Below are 11,289 nucleotides of genomic sequence, written 5' to 3'. Positions count from 1 at the left end.
CAAGTCTGATATTATTCTAAGATTGGCACTTTACAACCTGTGTGTTCCAGGCTTACCTGAAAACATGATGGATTAGGAGGCTGAAACAAAAAAAAGTGATGTAAATGATGGCTCCCAAGTTTTGTACTTAGTTGAATAAGAATTTGAGGGAATCGTTAACAACAAAAAAATAAGAAAAAGGAGAGGTATCTTTGAAATAAGGACTGTAAGTCTGGAGTGAAGTCTGACATATTTAAGATATCCGAGGAACATTCCTAATAAAATAATGAGGAGTTGTAGGCTTAGTATTGAGATTAAGGATGAGAGTCCGAGTGACACATACAGATTTTGGAATTGTTCTAATGAAAGTAATTGAAGCCATCGGGGTGAGCACAATATCCAAGGGAGAAAAAAGAAGGAAAGTAGACTCAAACCAGAACATCAGAGAAAATTATCAGGCAAGACTTAGCCAGAACTCAAAGTTTAGAGGAACCCAAAATAGTCAAGTGCTTTCGTAAAACAAAACAGCCAGGTGTCAATGAATGAATTGATAGTAAGACAATTGAGGCCAGAACCATAAATAGCCTCTTTCTGGATAACCGTGAGAGGAAGGTCTGAAGATAGTTCATTTGATAGTAACAAGAGCTGACAAAGCATACCGAAGAAGGGTCCTTAGATAACATGTGCTTATTATGGATCAAATCAGCACCATGCTATGAACTTCTTGAGCTACTCTTGGCTGCTGGGGAGTGGGAAAAGAGAAAACAGTAGGCAGAAGATAGCACTAGAAGTAAGAAGAACAGCCAAGCACATGAGGATTCCAGCGTTTGAAAGAGAGAAGCATTGACAAGGCCACTTCAGGACCAGAAGTGGGCAGGAAAATGGGAAATCAGGTATTCATTGAAGGACAACAGATCACAATGAAGGGAGAGAAACTGCTGCGGACTTATTGTGATCAGAAGGCAGGAGGCCTGAGATTAAGGTGAATTCCAAAAGCATGAATGCATGTGAGTTTCGCTCATCAACTCTGCACCTGACTATTGTGATCCTAATAGTCAATACGACATGCAAGCTCCCTGTCTTCACGGAGCTGTGATCTGTAGCAATGGCAGGGGGCAGAAAGAAACAGACAATATGGAAAAAATTAGTAGAGAAATATCAGGTGGTGATGATGATATAAAAAGAGTGATGTGACTGAAGGTGGCTGGGGTTACCATATACCAGTTGGGAAAGAAAGGTCTCAAAGAGCAGTTAAGTCAACACCTGAATGACTAGATAGAGGCAACCATGTAATAAGAGATCACAAGAAATGCTCTAGCATTGGAGAATAAAAGTAACAGAGGCATCAAGGATAACTTCTAAACTTTTGGCTCAAACAGCTGCAGGTCCTGTTTACGGAGATGAGAAAGACTACAGAGTGGATTTGAAGTGGTTGAGGATTGGTATTATAGAAAATCAGGAATTCTCTTTTGCCACATTAAGATCTCAAATGCTGGTCCTGAAAATGGTTCTAGGCACAAAGAGAGCATAGATGAAGGTCAAGGGATTTTAAGGCCAGAGTATTAAGAGTAAAGAACCTTAGCTTGCAATATGAATCGTAAATATCGTTCTTGTTCAATATCTTGAGGTTGTTACAGATGTGGGCAGGATGCCGGTTGAGAAGCAAAACCCAAAACTAAAACAATAAACTTGAATTGAAATTGCAAGGAACAAAGGTTGAATGTCCTAATGACATCCTAAAGGCTAGTGGATAATGGATAATTGGGAAAGGGATATGGAGCTAGACTCTACACATAGTAGCAGTTGACAGAAATTAAATGTATTTCCTTAACAATATCAACAACAGTATTTTGGCAATTGAGCAAAGTGCTTGCTAGCATAGTACACAAAAAATCAAATGTAGGGAGTGAGACACCTTACAGTAGGTGAAAGCATTAATACAGTAACTATGGAGGCAGAGTACTAAGGGATTGATCCAAGATTTTACAACCTAAAATAGTGGCAGAGAGGGACCTCAGAAGATCCAGCTTAGAGCTTGCAATTTGCAGACGTTCAACCTAAGATTTCTTCTTTTTTGCATCTGCTTGTGTGTGTGTGCTTGTGTGTGTGTTTCCAGCACAGCTTTTGGCTACTATTTCTCTAAGCAAACATGTGATTCTAATGAAATTTGCTGAATTTCAAGCAGCCACACGTGTATGAAAGCTGCCCAAGTTGGATATTTGTGGAATGCTGATTTTCCATACATATCAACATTTGGTAATTATCATCAGAACTATTCATGCAAGTTTAAAAGTGGAAATAAAATTAAGAGAGATTCAATAAGGACCTCAGATGACCTACTGGGCAACCCTCCGAGGTAATCAGTCCTTTAATGAGTGGATAACCATCCTGTCCTGTGAAGCTAGGCATTCTCTTTAGTTCAGCCTCTCCTGGAAATCTTAACAGAAACATCTGCAATTTCCTCTTGAAACCCCACACATAGGGTGGGGTGGCACCTCGCTAACTGATGAGCTATGAGCAAGTTGTAATAAGTATGTTTCTAAATTGACATAAATTGGTGTTTGTATTCTTTTCTAATTTTGTAAGTTTCCCAAGGCCTGCTTCTTTCTGTTTTGTTTTGCCGTTTCTCTCTCAAAGGCTTAGCATATAGGTTTTGAATAAGAATACCACTGGCATAGTCTATTAGTTATTGATTGTTACCTTAGCTGTTGGATGAAAACAACAAACACTTCCTTTCCGTGGGTTTCCTTGGATCAGGAATCTGGCTTTGCCTCATCGTTTGGACACGGGGTCTTGTCAAAAGGTTGTGACTAAAATGTCGGCCAGGGTTGCAGTCATTTCAAGGCTCCACTCAGAGAGCATCCACTTCCAAGATCACACACATGGCTGTTAGCAGCCCTCAACTGCATGCCAAGTGGGCAGGGTAGCTGGCTTCCCCCAAACTGAAGTGATCTAAGAGAGTTTTGAGAGAGAACCTAAGATTGAAGGCATGGTTTTCTTATAAACAAATATTGGAAGTGACTTCCTGTCATTGCTACAGTAGTCTATGCATTAGAAGCAAGTCACTAAGTCCTCCCAACAGTGAAGGGAGGGGAAGTACCTGGGGTATGACTATCAGAAGGTAGGGGCCATTGGGGACTGTCTCACAGATTGACTCCCACACGTGAGGAGTCATATGAGGCGCGTGTTGCAGATGGGAAACTGATACTCTGTCAGGAGTTTACTTTACCCAAATCCATGCCTCTCAGAAATGGAGCAAAAATCCATGTGTCAATTTGGAATCAGCCTGATTCCAAAAATCTGTGTGTTTCCTAGCACATTTCACTGTGATGTAATATTATTATGTTGACAGTCGTATATAAACTTGGATCTGCACTGTTAAAATAATTTAATATGGTTGTAAAAATGGCGGAGCAAGTTGCTTCTCTAGAACTTTATTTGTCCAATTAAGATTTGCCAAGGACTTACTCTGTGGCCATACACCGTATGACCACCGCCAATCAAAGGAGATAAAACAAAGTCCATGCCTTAGAGGAATTCAAACTTTAATGGGGAAAACAAATTTATAAGTAGATAACAACAATATGAAATGATTAATAGAACACAGAACTATGGAATCCAGAGAAGGGAGAGAGTATCTGTTTTAAGTTGCAGAGGATGCGACATGTGCTGCAGGGAGATGGGTCTCAATAGATGAGTAAAAGACAGGAGGACAGATGGGGTGACTGATACTACAGAAAGAGAGAAAAATAAGCTGAAAATAGATTTTCCGGATAGCTTAGCAGTTTAAAAGCCTGGGTTGTTTTACAACCACTCCTTATGAACTATGTCAGCTTGGGGAGGTTTGCAACCTTTTGTGCCTCAGCTTTCCCATCTGCAAAATGGAGTACAACAGTAAAGTTCACCTCATGGTATTACTGTAAAGCTAAATAAGAACATAAAGTGCTTAGAATGGTGTCTGGCGCGTAATAAGTCCTCAAAAGTATTAGCTATCATGACCTGAAAGGATATGACCTTTTGCCATGGTACTTTGGAAGATATATAAGACAGATAATTGATCTCTGATTATGGAATTTTTAAAGTGCCTTGCAGGACTTTTGTTAAAGATTTTAGACTAAGCAGATATAGAAATCTCTCTGACTCTGTTCCAAAGCTATGCCATTGCCAGATTTCTTAAAGTTTTAAATAGATAATGTAACTGGTCTTATAAGCATAAATGGACAATTCCATATTAAGAAGAAAAAATCCATTGTGATAGTGATGGGAGTGAGCTGGCGCTACACAGCCATGGGGAAAAGCCAGACGGACCGCATACTACTAAGGGCCAGAGTGTAAACCTCCATCCGGAATGAAAGCTGAGGCACAGATCTCTCATGTGGCAGGAATTCTGAATCTGGAGCTCTGAATAAAACCAGGAGAAGGCAAAACATTGGCTTGTCTGTAAACTGAGATTGAAATATCTTTAAGAACTGGGCTGAAACCTTAGCTAAGATGCAAGCCACCCATTCTAGACCACAGATGGAAATAGAACCACTCATGGGAAATCAGAATCTGTTTTCTGTATTATGAGAAGATTTAAGGTCTCAATTCACAACAATATTGAGGTGGGGAAAGTCTGAGCTGAGAAACTCACCTCAATACTGGTCCAGGTCTCCTGAAATGCAAAGGACCCAGCCCAGGATAACTGTAAAAGTGTCCCCTAAGGAATATCACTATCTGGGACTCTACATGACCCTTATGGCAGATGGTACCAATAGAAGATAAACACTTAAGCAAAAATCCTTAATGCATATAGAGAAATCTAACACAGTTGATTATTTTTATTCATGCTAGTTACGTTCTTTTTACAGTCTTAAATATAGCTATTTTTAATTTCCATAAGTTTTCGGGCAACGGGTGGTATTTGGTTACATGAGTAAGTTCTTTAGCAGTGATTTGTGAGATTTTGGTGCACTCATCACCTGAGTAGTATACACGGAACCAAATTTACAGTCTTTTACCCCTCATTCCCTTCCCACCCTGTCCCCAAAGTCCATTGTATCATTCTTTTTTGTTTGTTTGTTTGAAATGGAGTCTCACTCTGTCACCCAGGCTGGAGTGCAGTGGTGCAATCTTGGCTCACTGCAACCTCCACCTCCTGGGTTCAAGTGATTCTCCTATCTCAGCCTCCCGAGTAGCTGGGACTACAGGCATCTGCCACCACACCTGGCTGAATTTTTATTTTTTTATTTTTAGTAGAGACGGAGTTTCACTGTGTTACCCAGGATGGTCTCGATCTCCTGACCTCGTGATCCACCCGCCTTGGACTCCCAGAGTGCTGGGTTTACAGACGTGAGCTACCGTGCCCGGCCCATTGTATCATTCTTATGCCTTTACAACCTCATAGCTTAGCTCCCACTTATGAGTGAGAACATAGGATGTTTGGTTTTCCATTCCTGAGTTACTTCACTTAGAATAATAGTCTCCAATCCCATCTAGGTTGCTGCAAATGCCATGAATTCATTCCTTTTTAAGGCTGAGTAGTATTTCATTGTGTATATATATACCACAGTTTCTTTATCCGCTTGTCATGCTAGTTATTTTCTATGAAGTAGCCACAAACACCACATTACTGAATACTGAATTATTGCCCATAGGGGAAATATAGGATTTGTTACTCTGAGCTGCTGGTCACATTTTTTTTTTTGTCAAATAAACAATACATAACCTTGTTTTATGTATGTTTCTATTTAAAGACACCTTAATATACGCTCTTAACTCTTTAACATTAAACACATGGCCAGTAGCACTCTAACTCATGCCTGAAGGAAGTTTTTCTAACCCACATATTTCTTCATAAGGCACATCACTGCTTTCTTGACTTAGGAACACCGCACAGCACCTCAGCACAGACTAAGGGCCATTTAAAACAGAGTAATTACTAACAAGAAGCACAAAATGCAAAGAGCATAGAACTAAATACTCTGTGAAAAGGACATTTGTTGGCAGTAGGCAAGTTCAAACAAGAAGGCAGAGCGTCACACCCTTTGTGACTTCAGCTGGAAGCACCGATGTCAGGCGACTCCCATTTCTTTCTGCTTGCCACAGGCACATGTTTATGGATCGTGGCAAAACTGCCTTTAATATTGATTGACTCTGGAGTTACAAATAAATTTTAGTGAGTTGACGAATACACAAATAACAGGGAATGACTGTACCTGAAAATACAGTCTACTGATCCAATAGACAGAATAATTTACATTCAAAGACCTAGAATGTAATTATATGTGACTTTATAATAAATCAAAAATACTGGAAGAAATATAATTCATAAAACAAGAAGAATATTATAAGAAGGGATAAACAAATATAGAAAAGGACCAAAAAAGATATTAAAGTTGGAAAATGTTGTCATTGAAAGTGAAAACTCAATAGATGGGTTAGAAAATGGAGATTTTTTACATATTGAAAAAGAATTAGAGAATTAAATGATAGACATGAAGAGATCATCCAAAATCCATATCAACAAGTTTTTCTAAATGAAACAGAAGTTAGGAAATACATCGTACAGAAAATCCAGCACTCTTTCGTAGATATTCCAGAAAGAGTGCACAGGGAATAGGCAAGAAGCAATATTTGAAAAGCTAAATAATGAGAATTTTCCAGATTTGAAGACATGAATATTCACATTTGAAAAGTGCCCAAAGTATAGAGACAAATTTTTAAAAGTCCACATTGTAGGCATTACAATAAAATATAAGAATATCAAAGATAAACAAAGTATTAAAAACTACAATGGAGAAAAGAAATATTACCTATAAAGGGAGAATATAAAACTTCTCCTAAAGAACTCTGAATGATAGAAAAAAAGGAAAGGATATGTTTAATGTGTTAATAGCTTTGAAACTAAAATTGTATACCTACCTAATTGAGCCTTAAACATGAGAAAAAGATGAAGAAATTTTTAGACATCTAAAAATTCATAAAGTTTCAGTTAAAGAATGATTAACGTTATACTACAGCAAGAAGAAAGTAAATTAGGAAGAGAAAAAAATGGATTTCATAGAGAAATGGTAGACAAAAATATTGGTAAAACATATTAATCAATCTAAACTCATATAGAACATAAAAATAATGGTTTCTGCTTAAAATCAGGATTGAAATAAAACATTAGACAGATACAGCTTAGGAGATACAAGAGAGGGTTTAGGGGAAACATTAATGTACTCTAAAGTCACTACTTTCTTCACAGGGAAGATAAAAAATAATTTATTCTTGTTAGTAAAAGTAGAAGATCCAATTGTTAATTTTAAAAATGTAAACTCCAACAAAATAGAAGTAGAATATATGTCTTTCAAGTCAGTTAAGGAGTAAAAGAAAGTAAAGAAAATTCTATTGAACTTACAGTCAATATGTAGTGTTATTTTCAGCCCTATTACATGGTACAATAGACTAGGAGTTAGAAGTCAGAAGATCCAGCTCTAATCTTGACACTGCCCATAAATAGCTGTATCTGTTTAAATGATCCACTTTCTCTTTAAAGTAGTTTGTTCCTGTAATAAAATATTTTTTTCTGAAGAACAACAACAAAAAGATGTAGTGTTATTTTAGGCTGGGTGCAGTATCTCAACGCCTGTAATCCCACCACTTTGGGAGGTGGAGGTGGGCGGATCCCCTGAGGCCAGGAGTTCAAGGCCAGCCTGGCCAACATGATGAAACCCTGTCTCTACTAAAAATACAAAAATTAGCCAGGTGTGGTGGCAGGCACCTGTAGTCCCAGCTACTCAAGGGGCTGAGGCAAGAGAATCGCTTGAACCAAGGTGGCAGAGGTTGCAACGAGCCAAAGTTGCACCATTGCATTCCAGCCTGGAAGACAAGAGTGACTCTGTCTCAAAAAAAAAAAAAAAAAAAAGAGGTAGTGTTAGTTTGTAATTCGAGAAACCTTCTGCGTTGCTAACACTTAGCAGTAACAGATAAAATTAAAATAGCTTAACAAGAAAGAGAGAAAGCAGAATAAACATGTATAAAGAGAGTTTAGAAATCAATGAGAAAATAATGAGCAGTGACTGGGCTGAAGTCTGAAGTCTGCTGTGTGTGATAGCTTGGGGTGGGGTGGGAACATTTCTTTGGACTTTTAAAGCTCATTTGCGGTTCTGGGGATTGCGATTGCCCTATGCATTGTGGATGCCAGAGCATTGCTTATGATTTAACAGCAGGGGTGGGACAAAAAGCTTATGAAATAAGAATGAACAAAAATAGCTCTATTTTCTGGTTATGACTTAAGCATAGGAATGGGAGGACAGTCACTGTCAGCTGCTCTCTGGCTCATGAACCAGGTTGGAAATTTCACCCATATCACAATGGAACAGCGTGTGTAAACTGCTAATATAAACTCTGCTTCTTGAAGGCAGTCCCAGGGGTTCCATGGGCTTAAAACCCATACTGCTAGGCAACAAGGATATGGTAGGGGAGGGGGAATATGAAGCATGCTAATTTTTCTGTTATTGTCAGAGAAGGACAGAGACATCAAAAAACATCTTGTTAGGAAAAGAATGTGTATATGAGTATGTAAGTTAAAAATGTAAGGGTAAATTTTAACTTCCAGTAAGATGGAATAATGAATGGCAAAGCAATGTTTCTAATAAATTATAACTTAAAAAGCCAGATTAAAATAAAAAAACATTTAAAGGTAAGGAGCGGTGGATGCAACAAAGCTGTCAGAGAAGAAGGTTCTGGAGAGGAGGAATTGCAGGGAGGTGAGCTCATCATCTTCAGGTACTTTGGGAAGTAGTTTCTGATTCTGGTGCAGATAAACTTGTTGTTTACCTAAAATTCAAATTTAACTGTGTATTCTGTATTTTTTCCCCTAGCAACCCTAGGCTTGAGTCAGGGAAGTGATATGTGGCTGGAGGCAGAGTAATTATCGAAGCTTTGGGCTACAGTGACAAGATGGAAGACTTAAGGTGCCTAAAACACACATCTAGACTAGTCTTTGATATGGACACTGAATTACAAAGCCATGTGGGATGGAACACTAAAGAGCTAAGTCAGAAACCTCTAAAAAGGAGAGGATTCCACTCTGCTAATGAGAGAAGACAAATCTAACCGGAAGAGGAGACCTGGTGAACACACAAGCTCTTGGTTAAAAGCCCTGATTAACACCATAAGAAAGAGGTGAGCTAGAAACAGGCTTAGCCTGGCTAAATTTAATATGAAGTCTTAAATCAGCTTAGTCTCTACTGAGTTGATCTGCACACCTCACAATGTACTTACCTACCATTATAAAAAGGGTTACAGTGATCCTATGTACCCTACCTGCCTACAAGAAAAACAAACAAGCAAACAAATGACAACAAAAACAAAACAAAACAACACAGCCCTCTTTAGAGGAAGCAAACACCATCTAAAGCAATAGAAATATATCCCCAAAGATTCAGGATTGAACCTATTAGACAGGGACTGTAAAATATTATGATGATTGTGTTTAAAAAAAGGAGGATAAAATGGAGAATTTCAGTAAAAACTTCAATCCATGAATACAAATCAAACGTAAATTCTAGAATTGAAAGACATAATAAATAAATAATTCAATAGATGGATCTGATGGAAAATTAGACACAGCAAAACCAGAAGATCTTTAAACTGAAGACAGAATAGTAGAAAGTACACAATTTGAATGCCAGCAAGAAGACAGGGTGGCAACTGAAGAAAAGAGCATAAGAGATAAGTGAGTCATGGTGGAAAAAGAAAAAAAAAGACTGACATATCTGCTCTCGGAGTCCCAGAAGGAGAGGGGGAGGAGTATGAAACAGAAGCAATATTTGAAGAAATATTGGCAGAGAATTTTCTAAATTGACTAAAGGCGTCAAGAAAGAGATTCAAGAAATTCAGGAAGCCCTATTCATAATATTCTATGCCATGGTATTATAACTTCTGTAAAGCAAAGACCAAGAGAAAATTTCGAAAGCAGACAGATTACAAATATGTGCATTACCTTTAAAGGAACAAGCATAAGGATAATGGTGAACATGCCAACTGAACAATAAAACCCAGATGACAATAAAATAAGATCTTTAAGGTGCTGAAAGGAAAAACAAAAACAAAAATCTTGCTATTCAGAATTCTCAGCTTAGCAAAAATATACTTTAAAAATGAAGGTGAATAAAATTCTAGCAGACACACAAATTAACTAAAGAAGCTCTTTCCAGATAAACATTCAGTGCCGTAAGTTGGCAGAGAAGTTACAACACACAAACCTAAAAGGAATATGCCTGCAGGAATAATGGGAACTCAGCAATAAATGTATCGATGGATGCGCAAGGAGGTCTTAATGTCATCCTGGTCTTAAATAAGACCCCAGAGCCTCAGCGTAACCCAAGAGATGGAAGGAAACCCCAACAATGAGTAAGGTTGATTCTGCACCTCTCTGATGGGCTGAATCTTCAGAGTGAAAATACTATTTACTAGATAAAATAGCCTTTTGTCCTCTAAATGGTACCAAGCATTTACTGAAAAGAATTGCCCAAGTCCAGATCTCTTTTTCCTGAAACCAAGATATTCACCATTGTGAAAGTGATTTGTAATTTGGTATATTAGTTATTCCTCAGCAGACACACATCTTTTATGTCTTTTGATAAACCTAAAATTATTTTTGATTTCTGATAAACTGGTAAAATTATTAAAAAGAACAAGATTGTGAGAAGGGCTCTGTGACAAACCACTGGACAACCATAGACATTTACTATGTGATCTAGTTTGCTACAGCAACAAAAAGCATTTGGGTATGAATCCACATAAATGTGTTTTTAACCATTCTAGATTAACCTGGAATCAACATTTTGGTCTGTTCATTTTGTTTTTGAGCAAGCTAACATTTTACATTTTTCTGTTGTTATGATTTATCTATCAACTCAATAATTTTGGAGCAGAAGCAGGGAATCTCACCATGTTTCTGGGAATAAAGATTAAATATCTCAAACATATAAAATCCATATATTAATTTATAAATCTAGTATGATTCCAAAAACATTCAGCCTAAGTCTTTTTGTATTAATATTTCTTTAAAAATAATTTGATAAAATAATTAAAGAAGATTTTTGAAAAAGAGGAACAGCCAGAATTCACCAACTCTATCAAATATTAAGATTTATATAAAGCAGTAATACTTAAAGTAGTATGGAACTGGTGACAAGTGAACTTACAACTTCAGGAAAGGTGGCTTAATAAGTAAATACTTTGAGATTCCCTGCTTCTGCTCCAAAATTATTGAGTTGATAGATAAATGGTAATAATAGAAAAATGTAAAGTGTTAGTTTGCTCAAAAACAAAATG

This window comes from Colobus angolensis, unplaced genomic scaffold (genome assembly GCF_000951035.1).
Source record: "Colobus angolensis palliatus isolate OR3802 unplaced genomic scaffold, Cang.pa_1.0 Scaffold137, whole genome shotgun sequence".
Classification (NCBI taxonomy): Eukaryota; Metazoa; Chordata; class Mammalia; order Primates; family Cercopithecidae; genus Colobus; species Colobus angolensis.
This window is presented reverse-complemented; position numbering follows the sequence as displayed.